This window comes from Hyla sarda, chromosome 4, assembly GCF_029499605.1.
Source record: "Hyla sarda isolate aHylSar1 chromosome 4, aHylSar1.hap1, whole genome shotgun sequence".
NCBI classification, from domain to species: Eukaryota; Metazoa; Chordata; class Amphibia; order Anura; family Hylidae; genus Hyla; species Hyla sarda.
In genome coordinates this window covers 9941234-9954845 of record NC_079192.1, presented here as the reverse complement: position 1 = coordinate 9954845, position 13612 = coordinate 9941234, and positions in this window count along the sequence as shown.

The following is a 13612-nucleotide window of genomic DNA, read 5'->3' as shown; positions in this document are numbered from 1 at the left end:
CCTCGGTGTCCGATCGATGAATGATTGCTCCATGCCTGAGATCCAGGCAGGAGCAGTCAAGCGCCGATAACACTGATCACAGGCGTGTTAATACAAGCCAGTGATCTGTGTAAAAGATCAGTGTGTGCAGTGTTATAGGTCCCTATGGGATAACAATGATCAATGTAAAAGATCAGTGTGTGCAGTGTTATAGGTCCCTATGGGATAACAATGATCAATGTAAAAGATCAGTGTGTGCAGTGTTATAGGTCCCTATGGGATAACAATGATCAATGTAAAAGATCAGTGTGTGCAGTGTTATAGGTCCCTATGGGATAACAATGATCAATGTAAAAGATCAGTGTGTGCAGTGTTATAGGTCCCTATGGGATAACAATGATCAATGTAAAGGATCAGTGTTTGCAGTGTTATAGGTCCCTATGGGATAACAATGATCAATGTAAAAGATCAGTGTGTGCAGTGTTATAGGTCCCTATGGGATAACAATGATCAATGTAAAAGATCAGTGTGTGCAGTGTTATAGGTCCCTATGGGATAACAATGATCAATGTAAAAGATCAGTGTGTGCAGTGTTATAGGTCCCTATGGGATAACAATGATCAATGTAAAAGATCAGTGTGTGTAGTGTTATAGGTCCCTATGGGATAACAATGATCAATGTAAAGGATCAGTGTGTGCAGTGTTATAGGTCCCTATGGGACCTATAACACTGCAAAGAAAAAGTAAAAAAAAATGTTAATAAAGGTCATTTAACCCCTTCCCTAATAAAAGTTTGAATCACCCCCCCCCCCCTTTTCCCCTAAAAAAAAAAACAGTGTATATAAAAATATATGTGGTATCGCCGCGTGCGTAAATGTCCGAACTATACAAATATATCATTAATTAAACCGCACGGTCAATGGCGTACACGTAAAAAAATTCCAAAGTCCAAAAAAGCAAATTTTTGGTCACTTTTTATACCATTAAAAATAAATAAAAAGTGATTAATAAGTCCGATCAAAACAAAAATCATACCGATAAAAACTTCAGATCACGGCCCTCATACCGCCCTGTACGTGGAAAAATAACAAAGTTATAGGGGTCAGAAGATGACATTTTTAAACGTATAAATTTTCCTGCATGTAGTTATGATTTTTTCCAGAAGTACGACAAAATCAAACCTATATAAGTAGGGGATCATTTTAACCGTATGGACCTACAGAATAATGATACGATGTAATTTTTACCGAAATATGCATTGCATAGAAACGGAAGCCCCCAAAAGTTACAAAATGGCGTTTTCTCTTCGATTTTGTCGCACAATGATTTTGTTTTCCGTTTTGCTGTGAATTTTTGGGTAAAATGACTAATGTCACTGCAAAGTAGAATTGGTGACGCAAAAAATAAGCCATAATATGGATTTTTAGGTGGAAAATTGAAAGGGTTATGATTTTTAAAAGGTAAGGAGGAAAAAACAAAAGTGCAAAAACTGAAAAACCCTGAGTCCTTAAGGGGTTAAAAGGGGAACTCCGCTGGCAACCTTATTTGCTCATTGTCACACTAGTGCAAATCACATTTGATGTGACAGTTGTTCAAATAAAAATAAAAAATACCTTTTTTGGCTGTGAAATAAAACCAATGCTGCCTAAAGGGGGGATCTAACTATGTGCTTCCTAAAGGGGGCTCTATGTGCTGCCTAAAGGGAGGCTCTACCTATGTGCTGCCTTAAGGGGGGCTCTAACTATGTGCTGCCTAAAGGGGGCTAAATCATGTTATTCCAAAGAATTTAGGAATAATAGGTGATTTATGCCCTTTATGGATTAAAACCAGACTCTGCATCAACTATGTAATTTTCCATGGGAGTGTTTTCAATGGATCCCCCTCCGGCACGCCACAGTCCAGGTATTAGTCCCCTTGAAACAACTTTTAAATCACTATTGTGGCCAGAAAGAGTCCCTGTGGGTTTTAAAATTCGCCTGCCCATTGAAGTCAATGGCGGTTCGCCCAGTTCTCCGGTTCGCAAACATTTGCGGAAGTTTGCGTTCGCTGTTCACGAACCGAAAATGTTATGTTCGCGACATCACTAATCATAATATTAGTTATTATAGTAATAATAATAATAGTTATGATAATTATAATAGTAATAATAGGCAATAAATATAATAATATATATAATTATATTATTATAATAAAATTGTATTATAATAATTAGAGATGAGCGAACTTCCAGTAATTTGATTCGTCACAAACTTCTGGGCTTAGCGGTTGTTGACTTTAGCCTGCATAAATTAGTTCAGCTTTCAGGTGCTCCGGTGGGCTCTCTCCTAGGACTGTATCCACCTTTTCCAGCCCACTGGAGAACCTGAAAGCTGAACTCATTTATGCAGGCTAAAGTCAACAACTGCCGAGCCGAGAAGTTCGTGACAAATCGAATTACTGGAAGTTTGCTCATATCTAACAATAATAATCATAAAAGTAATCACAATATTAGTTATTATGGTAATAATAATAATAGTTATGATAATAACTGTAATACTACTATCCTATTTAACCTCTTAAGGACTCAGGGCATACCTGTACGCCCTGAGTCCGGTCACGGTGTGAAAAACGGGGTCACGCCGTGAACCCGCATCACACCGGGTCGGTCCCGGCTGCTAACAATAGCCGGGACCCTGGGCTAACAGCGTGTGGCACCGATCGTTGTGCCGCACACTGTTAACCCTTCAGACACGGTGATCAAAGTTGATCACCGCGTCTGAAAACGAAAGTAAACACTTCCCGGCAGCTCAGTCGGGCTGATCGGGACATCACGATAAAATCGTGAAGTTCCGATCAGCTGGGACGCAGGCGGAGGTCTCCTTACCTGTCTCCGCGGCGTCCGATAGGTGTTTGATTGCTCCAAGCCTGAGCTACAGGTTTGAGCAATGGAGACTCTATCTGACTGATCCCTGCAAAGCTATGGCTCTGCAGGGATCAGTATAAGAGATCAGTGTGTGTAGTGTTATAGGTCCCTATGGGATAACAATGATCAGTATAAGAGATCAGTGTGTGCAGTGTTATAGGTCCCTATGGGAGCTATAACACTGGGAAAAAAAAGTGGAAAAAAAAAGTTAACAAAGGTCATTTAAAGGGTAGCTCCCACCATCCTACTTTTTTCTGTCCCATCCTATTGCCAATCTATCCCTAACCCCCTCCCTGCTTTTAATTTTTATTTTTACTATATTAAAAATAAATTTTTGTCTGCCTGGTAGTGTGCTCACTACCAGGCAGACTTCCCCAGCAGGCACCACGTCACTGATGCCTGCTGGGGGGGACTTCCGCCCTTAGTTTATCTACACAGGGTGCCTCCAGCTGTTTCACCACTACAACTCCCAGCTTGCCCAGCCAATATATGTCAGGGCATGCTGTGAGTTATAGTATTGAAACAGCTGGAGGCACCCTGTGTAGATAAACTATTAGCTAGTTACATGCGGCGCTGCGGCGCTTCGGCGCTATCCCGTTCCCCCCTGCGCCATACCCCATTCCCTCCATCACAAACCCCCCTCCTGCATACCCCGTTCCCTCATTACACTTACTGCAGAGTCTGGCAGCGGGCGTGCAGGGACAGCGGTGGCGACGAGGAGGCGGCGATGTGTGGGAGGAGTGGCCTCCCAGCCAGTGGCCGGGGAGCCAATGCGCTCGCTTCCATCTGTCTGATTGACAGGCAGGGAGCGAGTGCAGCCTAACTGAAAAAGGACTGATTTCCAGGCCAAAATCGGTCCTTTTTCAGGCGTGACGTCACACCAGGCTGAAGCCGGTCACTAGGAGGGAGACCTCTAGTGGCCGGTTTTCAAATGTAAATTAAACCATTTTAATTAAAAAAAATAATAATAAAAGTATATTAGAGATATGTTGTAGTGCATAAGTACTATAACATATTAAAAAATAAAGTTGGTGACAGTGCCCATTTAACCCCTTCCCTAATAAAAGTTTGAATTCCCCCCCTTTTCCCATAAAAAAAAAAACTGCTTAAATAAAAATTAACATATGTGGTATCGCCACGTGCGCAAATGTCTGAACTATAAATTATATCATTAATTAAACCACAGGGTCAATGGCGTAAGCGCAAAAAAATCCCAAAGTCCAAAATAGCGTATTTTTGGTCACTTTTTATATCATAAAAAATTTATAAAAAGCGATCAAAAAGTCCAATCAACACAAAAATTATACCGATAAAAACTTCAGAACACGGCACAAAAAATGAGCCCTCATACCGGCCCATACGCGGAAAAATAAAAACGTTATAGGGGTCAGAAATGACAATTTTAAACATATAAATTTTCCTGCAAGTAGTTATGATTTTTTGCAGAAGTCCAACAAACTCCAACCTATATAAGTAGGGGATCATTTTAATTGTATGGACCTACAGAATAAAAATAAGGTGTCATTTTTACAGAATAATGCACTGCGTAGAAACGGAAGCCCCCAAAATGTACAAAAGGAAAATTTTTCTTCAATTTTGTCGCACAATGATTTTTTTTCCGTTTCGCTGTGGATTTTTTGGGTAAAATGACTGTCACTGCAAAGTAGAATTGGTGGCGCAAAAAATAAGCCATCATATGGATTTTTAGGTGCAAAATTGAAAGCGTTATGATTTTTAGAAGTGATGAGGAAAAAATGAAGATGCAAAAACGGAAAAACACTGAGTCCTTAAGGGGTTAATAATTATAAGTTGTTGTTTTTTTTAATATAAATAAGGAATAGACAAAGCAGCTCATCACAACACCTTCTCAGGTAGCATGCCCTTATAATTATTAAATAAAATACGATATTTTTCAGACGACACTTGTGAGCAGTATTTCTTTTTGTTGTCATTCCGGGACCTCATTGCCACCACTTGATGACGTCATATTTCGGTATGACATTACAGGCCCACAGACGCCCTTCAGGAGCCCGCAGCATTCTATAGGTTTGTAGATTCTTGTGAACGTGTTCAGACTAAGTCACTTCCTGAGACGATCACGTAAAGGAATTTCGGCTGAACCCGAGGGGATTTCTCGCATTTCCTCGTCATGTTATTATTAGGGTTGGACTCCTGCCAGGTCTTTGGGGCTGAGGATTTTGCCACCACTTCCATTCATTTACAGGTAGTTGTTTTATTTATTATTTTTTACCTTTCTTGTAGCTTATGCTGAATTGTCTATTATGATGAAGCATTTGGCTGATCTCCTGGCTCCTTCTCCATCCAGTCTTCATTCTTCTACAATATTCCAGGTGAAGAGACAGAACGGACCGGGCTGGACCCCGACCCCCCAGTGAGGTGATATTCTCCATGTGATGGGCGACCTGACTGTTTCCTCTTCAGGAGAGATTTTGGGGTGGAGGAGGTAGACTAGTGTCTATGAATTTCTGCTTGAATTTATAGCCAATACACTTCAATGGGATTCCGCTGTCCCATTAACACTGCAGGATTCCATTGAGGTGAGGCAGGGTATACGTATACGGCTGGGAGGAGGGGTGGGCGGGGCTTAATCGCGGCACCCGCATTCAGCCGTATTCGGGAACCGTAGTTAATGTATGTCTATGAGCCGACCGGAGTGAACCGCAGCCTCCGTTCGGCTGCTTTTTCGGCCGTATGCGGTTTCCCGACCGCAGGCAAAAACGTGGTCGACCATGTTTTTGCCTGCGGTCGGGAAACCGCATTACGGCCAAAAACGAAGCCGACCGGAGGCTGCGGTTCACTCCGGTCGGCTCATAGACATACATTAACTACGGTTCCCGAATACGGCTGAATGCGGGCGCCGTGATTAGGCCCCTCCCACCCCTCCTCCCAGCCGTATACGGGAACCGTAGTTACAAACCGTAGTGTGAACCCTGCCTAAGTTGGCTAAAAATTCATGTAGAATTAAAAGGGGTATTCCAGGAAAAAAACTTTTTTTTATATATCAACTGGCTCCAGAAAGTTAAACAGATTTGTAAATGACTTCTATTAAAAAATCTCAATCCTTTCAGTACTTATGAGCTTCTGAAGTTAAGGTTGTTCTTTTCTGTCTAATTCCTCTCTGATGACACCTGTCTCGGGAAACGCCAAGAAAATCCCCATAGCAAACCTCTTCTAAACTGGGCGGTTCCCAAGACAGGTGTCATCAGAGAGCACTTAGACAGAAAATAACAACCTTAACTTCAGAAGCTCATAAGTACTGAAAGGATTAAAAAAAATTAATAGAAGTAATGTACAAATCTGTTTAACTTTCTGGAGCCAGTTGATATATATAAAAAAAGTTTTTTTCCTGGAATACCCCTTTAAATGCAGAAACTCTGCCGTGTGAACATAGCCCAGGGAACAAATCAACTGGTGTCAGAAAGTTAAACAGATTTGTAAATTACTTCTATAAAAAAAAAAGTATTAAAGGGGTACTTCGCTGCTTAGCATTTGGAACAAATTGTTCTGAACACTTAGAGCCGGCTACGGGAGCTCGTGACGCCATAGCCCCAACCCTCATGACGTCACGCCCAGCCCCCTCAATGCAAGTTTATGGGAGGGGGCGTGGCGGCTGTCACGCCCCCTCCCATAAACTTGCATTGAGGGGGCGGGGTGTGACATCATGAAGGGCGGGGCTATGACATCACGAGCTCCCGGCGCCGACTCTAAGTGTTCGGAACAATTTGTTCCAAATGCTAAGCAGCGAAGTACCCCTTTAACCCTTCCAGCACTTAGCTGCTATATGCGCCAAAGGAAGTTCTTTTCTTTTTGAATTTATTTTCTGTCTGACCACAGTGCTCTCTGCTGACACCTCTGTCCATGTCAGGAACTGTCCAGTGAAGGAGCAAATCCCCATAGCAAACCTCTCCTACTCTGGACAGTTCCTGACACGGACAGAGGTGTCAGCAGAGAGCACTGTGATCAGATTGGAAAGAACTACAAAACTTCCTCTGGAGCATACAGCAGCTGATAAGTACCGGAAGGATTGCAATTTTTAAATAGAAGTGATTTACAAATTATTTTAACTTTCTGGCACCAGTTGGTTCTTTCCAAAGTGGTGCTTGGATCTGCACAACCACTCAGGGTAAGCGCCTGTTCACACTGAGTGTTTGCTGAACCATTATAGTATTGCATCATGGGGTGCTTCTCCTTTGTTCTGTATTTAAAGGGGTACTCCACTGGAAAAAAAAAATTCTAAATCAACTGGTGCCAAAAAGTTAAACAGATTTGTAAATTACTTTTATTCAAAAATCTTAATCCTTCCAGTACTTATCAGCTATTATATGCTCCACAGGAAGTTCTTTTCTTCTTGAATTTCCTTTTCTGTCTGACCACAGTGCTCTCTGCTGACACCTCTGTCCATTTTAGGAACTGTCCAGAGTAAAAGCAAATCCCCATAGCAAACCTCTCCCGCTCCGGACAGTTTCTGATATGGACAGAGGTGTCAACAGAAAGCACTTGTGGTCAGACGGAAAAGGAATTCAAAAAGAAAAGAACTTCCTGTGGATCATACAGCTGCTGATAAGTACTGGAAGGATTAAGATTTTTTAATAGAAGTAATTAACAAATCTGTTTAACTTTCTGGCACCAGAATTTTTTTTTCAATTTTTGTCTCGTGGAGTACCCCTTTAACCACTGGAGTCCTTGATGCTTTGCACCATAGTAATGCATATACATATATACATATTTGTCCAGGTACTGTTAGTAACAGCCGTTTCACACCCGTCTGGCCTTTCTCCTCTGTTTTCCATGGCTCGAGGCCGTAGTTAGTGACTGGTTACTTTTTATTATTTCTTCTAATGGCCGCTATCCGTTGTCTGTTTGGGTTATCTTGGGCTACCATCTTATGCTAGGTTCACACTACAGAATTTCCACCTGCAATTCCACTTTGAAATTGCGGGCAGAAATTCCGCTTACTAAAATGTATGGTGTAGTGAATGGGTTTTCCATTCACAAATTCACACTTCGGGATTTTTGAGCAGAATTTGTGAACAGAAATTCTGCTTGAAAATTTGCGCCCTGAAGAATGGCGTTGCACATGCTTCAGGTGGAAATAAACATGGAACACATTGCCGTCTATTGGAGACTGCAGTGTCCGCGAGGTCCTAGTGCCGCTGATTCAGACGGCGCTGGCCGCACTTGGAATCTCCGGGAGGAAATTTTCTGCCCGGAGATTCTGCAGTGTGAACCTAGCCTTAAGGCTAGGTTCCCACTACTGAAATCCCGCTTGCAATTCCGCTTTGAAATTGCAGAAATTCTGCTTACTAAAATGTACATGCGAGTCAATGGGTTTTCCGGGCACCCATTCTCACTTCGGAATTTTTGAAGTGGAATTTGTGAGCGTAATTTCCGCTTTCAAATTTCCGCCTCACGAATGGTGGTGCTCTTTCTTCAAGCAGATTTTTGCAGCAGAATCCCATTGACTTCAATGTGACTCTCTTTACCCAACGCGGATTGGAGGCAGATTGACTGAAAATAGGCTTTGGAAGCGGAAATTAGGCTAGGTTCGCACTGCAGAATTTCTGGGCAGAATTTGTTCCGGAGATTGAGCCAGCGGCGCAAGGACCAAGCAGACTGTATTGCTGCCCCCATAGATGGCAATGCATTTCTGGGTGGATCTGCTCAGAAATGCATTGCCATCTATGGGGATGGCAATGTAGTCTGCACGGTCCTAGTGCCGCCGGCTCGATCTCTGGCAGAAATTCTGCCCAGAAATTCCACAATGTGAACCTAGCCTTACTCTACCAAACTTTAGCAAACAGACAGGTGGATTTTCAGTAGTGTGAACCTAGCTTTAGGGTCTATTCACACGGCAGGATTTCCGCTTAAATTAAAGCCCATAGACTCCTATGGGATTCCGCACTCCCATTCACACTTCTGAATTTCCGCTTGCGGAATTCCGCAAGCGGAAATTCAGAAGTGTGAATGGGAGTGCGGAATCTCATAGAAGTCTATGGCTAGGTTCAGACTACGGAATCTCCGGGCAGAAAGTTTCCACCCGGAGATTCCGAGTGCGGCCAGCGCCGACTGAATCAGTCAGCACTAGGACTGCACGGACACTGCAGTCCCCAATAGACTGCAATGAGTTCCGCGAATATTCCTGCCTGAAGAATGAGCAACGCCATTCCAAGCGGATTTTCCGTTCCCAAATTCCCAAGTGTGAATTTGTCAACGGAAACCCATTCACTACACCATAAGCGGAATGTCTGCCTGCAATTTCAAAGCGGAATTGCAGGCGGAAATTCCGTAGTGTGAACTTAGCCTATTGGCTTTAATTTGTGGCGGAATTCCGCAAACGGAAATTCAGAAGGGAATAGACCTTTGCTTTTGCTTTTTCCCCATTTGTCTCCTTCTGCGCAGAAATAGCGATATTACTTTGGGATGTATTTTGTGTGAATAAAAAAAAAAGAACAAAAGCAAAAAGAATAAAAGAATAAAATCTTGTTTATTTTTGGGTTGTAGCTCAAAAAAAAAAGAAAGGAACAGAAATAGGTCTAATTTTATGTTTGGAAAAAAAAGCAAAGGAAAGTTTCAGACCGTTTTGCGTGAAAAAACAACAACAAACGAACAAATAGAGATGAGCAAACCTACAGTAAATTCGATTCGTCACAAACTTCTCGGCTCGGCAGTTGATGACTTATCCTGTGTAAATTAGTTCAGCTTTCCGGTGCTCCGGTGGGCTGGAAAAGGTGGATACATTCCTAGGAGAGTCTTTCATAGAACTGTATCCACCTTTTCCAGCCCACCAGAGCCCCTGAAAGCTGAACTAATTTATGCAGGAAATACATCAACTGCCGAGCCGAGAAGTTCGTGACGAATCAAATTTACTGTAAGTTCGCTCATCTCTATTTGTTTGTTTGTTTGTTTTTTTGTTCGCTCATCTCTACAAACAAACACGGGGAGATTTATCAAAACTTGTGGAGAGGAAAATAGGACCAGATGTCAAAAACAACCAATCAGGTTGCTTGTTTCTTTTTTAAAAGGCATCTGAAAAATGAACAAAGTGATCTGATTGGTTGCTGCAGCGGGTTTGTTAAATTCTTACCAATAGACTTAGAATTCGGTGACATTATTCACAAATAAATAGTGTTGAGCAGCATAGGCCATATTCAAATTTGCGATATTTCGCTAATATATGGACGAATATTCGTCATATATTTGCAAAATTAGCATATTCGTAATATTCGCGTTTTATCGTCGCATCTGCGAAAATTTCCATATGCAAAAATTAGCATAAGCGAAAACTCGTACGCCAGTCTCACACAGTAGTATTAGAGCCTTCTTTACTAGTGTTGCTCGCGAATATTCGCAATGCGAATTTTATTCGCGAATATTGCATATTCGTGAATATTGCACTATATATTCGTAATTACGAATATTCGTTTTTCTTTTTCACAGTACACATCCCAGTGATCACCCCTCTCTGCTTCCACCTTGTGCGGTGAAAAGAAGGCTCTAATACTACTGTGTGAGACTGCGTGCGCAAATTTTCGCTTATGCAAATTTTTGTATATGCTAATTTCCACATATGTTAATTTTCGCAGACGCGAATTTTCGCATATGCGAAAATAAAACGAGAATATTACGAATATGCGAATTTAGCGAATATGTGACGAATATTCGTCCATATATTCGCGAATATTCGCGAATTCGAATATGGTCTATGCCGCTCTACACTATTCTTTACACCACACACAAGCTGGAGGCAGAGAGGGATGATCGCTGTGATGTGTACTGTGAAAAAAAACATACAAATATTCGTAATTGCGAATATATAGTGCTATATTCGCGAAAATTGGCGAATTTGCGAATATGCGATATTCGCAAATAAAATTCGCATTGCGAATATTCGTGAGCAACACACTACAAATAAGGATAAATTGCCAGTATGTGTCATAAGAGGAACGTAGAGGATGCCGTAATAACTGGGGCTCTGTGAGGTCACACTGTCTCTACTACTACAGGACCATTAGAAGGGACGGCATCCTTTACGTTCCTCTTACGACACATACTGGCAATTTATCCTTATTTGTGAATAATCACTTTCCACTAATGGGGGGTAAGTGCTGTTCTTATCGTTGAGGGCACATAAGGACGATCTTCACCCCGTAAACAAAGCCTGAGGGCAACGACAGTGGGGCTTATTGTATTGTCACCTTAAAGGGGTACTCCGGCCCTAATACATCTTATACCCTATTCAAAGGATAGGGGATAAGATGTCTGATTGTGGGGGTCCCGCCGCTGGGGACCCCCGCAATCTTTCATTCAGCACCCACCTTTGCGAGCTCTCCGCAGCGCTGGAGGCTCCGAGTGTGCAGCGTGACGACAACGGGGCCGGAGAATCGTGGCGCCTCTGTGTGAGGTCACGCCCCGCCCCCTCAATGCAAGTCTATGGGAGGGGGCGTGACTGCCGTCACGCCCCCTCCCATAGACTTGCATTGAGGGGGCATGGTCGTGAGGTCACAAGCCTCCGCCCTGCATCGCCAGTCATCCAGCACGGAACGAACTCCGCTCCGTGCACCGCATGTCTGGGGTGCTGCAGCAAAAATCACAGTGGTCCCCAGCGGTGGGACCCCTGAGATCAGATATCTTATCCTGTATCTTAGGGCTGGAGTACCCCTTTAAGACATTCCCCCCCACCACCACCACCACCATTGTAAGAATGCCAGTCTGCCATGGTGTAGCCATAGAGGTCGCAGTGGTCGCAATTGCAACTGGGCACCAAAGTCCTCCCTGCCACATAAGACATGGAACTGGCAGGGGCCTTCACCGCATACAACCTGTTCAGGGACTTGGTGAGAGTACCCCTTTAATGCAGCATGACAGGGCACCGATACCCTGATGTACGGTGAGAGTTCTTTTTGGCATGTATCAGAAATGTATTCATCTATACAGTATATTCATTCAGTTACATAGGACTGCAGGTCACATCTATACATTATCTGTACTCAGAGTTATCACTGTGTTATCTGTGGTGTTACATAGGACTGCAGGTCACATCTACTACATTATCTGTACTCAGAGAGTTATCACTGTTATCTGTGGTGTTACATAGGACTGCAGGTCACATCTATACATTATCTGTACTCAGAGAGTTATCACTGTTATCTGTGGTGTTACATAGGACTGCAGGTCACATCTATACATTATCTGTACTCAGAGAGTTATCACTGTGTTATCTGTGGTGTTACATAGGACTGCAGGTCTACTACATTATCTGTACTTAGAGAGTTATCACTGTTTTCTGTGCTGTTACATAGGACTGCAGGTCTACTACATTATCTGTACTCAGAGAGTTATCACTGTTTTCTGTGCTGTTACATAGGACTGCAGGTCTACTACATTATCTGTACTCAGAGAGTTATCACTGGGTTATCTGTGGTGTTACATAGGACTGCAGGTCACATCTATACATTATCTGTACTTAGAGAGTTATCTGTGCTGTTACATAGGACTGCAGGTCTACTACATTATCTGTACATAGAGAGTTATCTGTGGTGTTACATAGGTCTGCATGTCTACTACTTTATCTGTACTCAGAGAGTTATGTGTGGTGTTACATAGGACTGCAGGTCTACTACATTATCTGTACTTAGAGAGTTATCACTGTGTTATCTGTGGTGTTACATAGGACTGCAGGTCACATCTATACATTATCTGTACTCAGAGAGTTATCACTGTGTTATCTGTGGTGTTACATAGGACTGCAGGTCACATCTATACATTATCTGTACTCAGAGAGTTATCACTGTGTTATCTGTGGTGTTACATAGGACTGCAGGTCACATCTATACATTATCTGTACTCAGAGAGTTATCACTGTTATCTGTGGTGTTACATAGGACTGCAGGTCACATCTACTACATTATCTGTACTCAGAGAGTCATCACTGTTATCGGTGGTGTTACATAGGACTGCAGGTGACATCTATACATTATCTGTACTCAGAGAGTTATCACTGTGTTATCTGTGGTGTTACATAGGACTGCAGGTCACATCTATACATTATCTGTACTCAGAGAGTTATCTGTGGTGTTACATAGGACTGCAGGTCACATCTACTACATTATCTGTACTCAGAGAGTTATCACTGTGTTATCTGTGATGTTACATAGGACTGCAGGTCACATCTATACATTATCTGTACTCAGAGAGTTATCACTGTGTTATTGGTGGTGTTACATAGGACTGCAGGTCACATCTATACATTATCTGTACTCAGAGAGTTATCACTGTTATCTGTGGTGTTACATAGGACTGCAGGTCACATCTATACATTATCTGTACTCAGAGAGTTATCACTGTGTTATCTGTGGTGTTACATAGGACTGCAGGTCACATCTATACATTATCTGTACTCAGAGAGTCATCACTGTTATCGGTGGTGTTACATAGGACTGCAGGTCACATCTATACATTATCTGTACTCAGAGAGTTATCACTGTGTTATCTGTGGTGTTACATAGGACTGCAGGTCCCATCTACTACATTATCTGTACTCAGAGAGTTATCACTGTGTTATCTGTGGTGTTACATAGGACTGCAGGTCACATCTATACATTATCTGTATTCAGAGAGTTATCACTGTTATCTGTGGTGTTACATAGGACTGCAAGTCACATCTATACATTATCTGTACTCAGAGAGTTATCACTGTTATCTGTGGTGTTA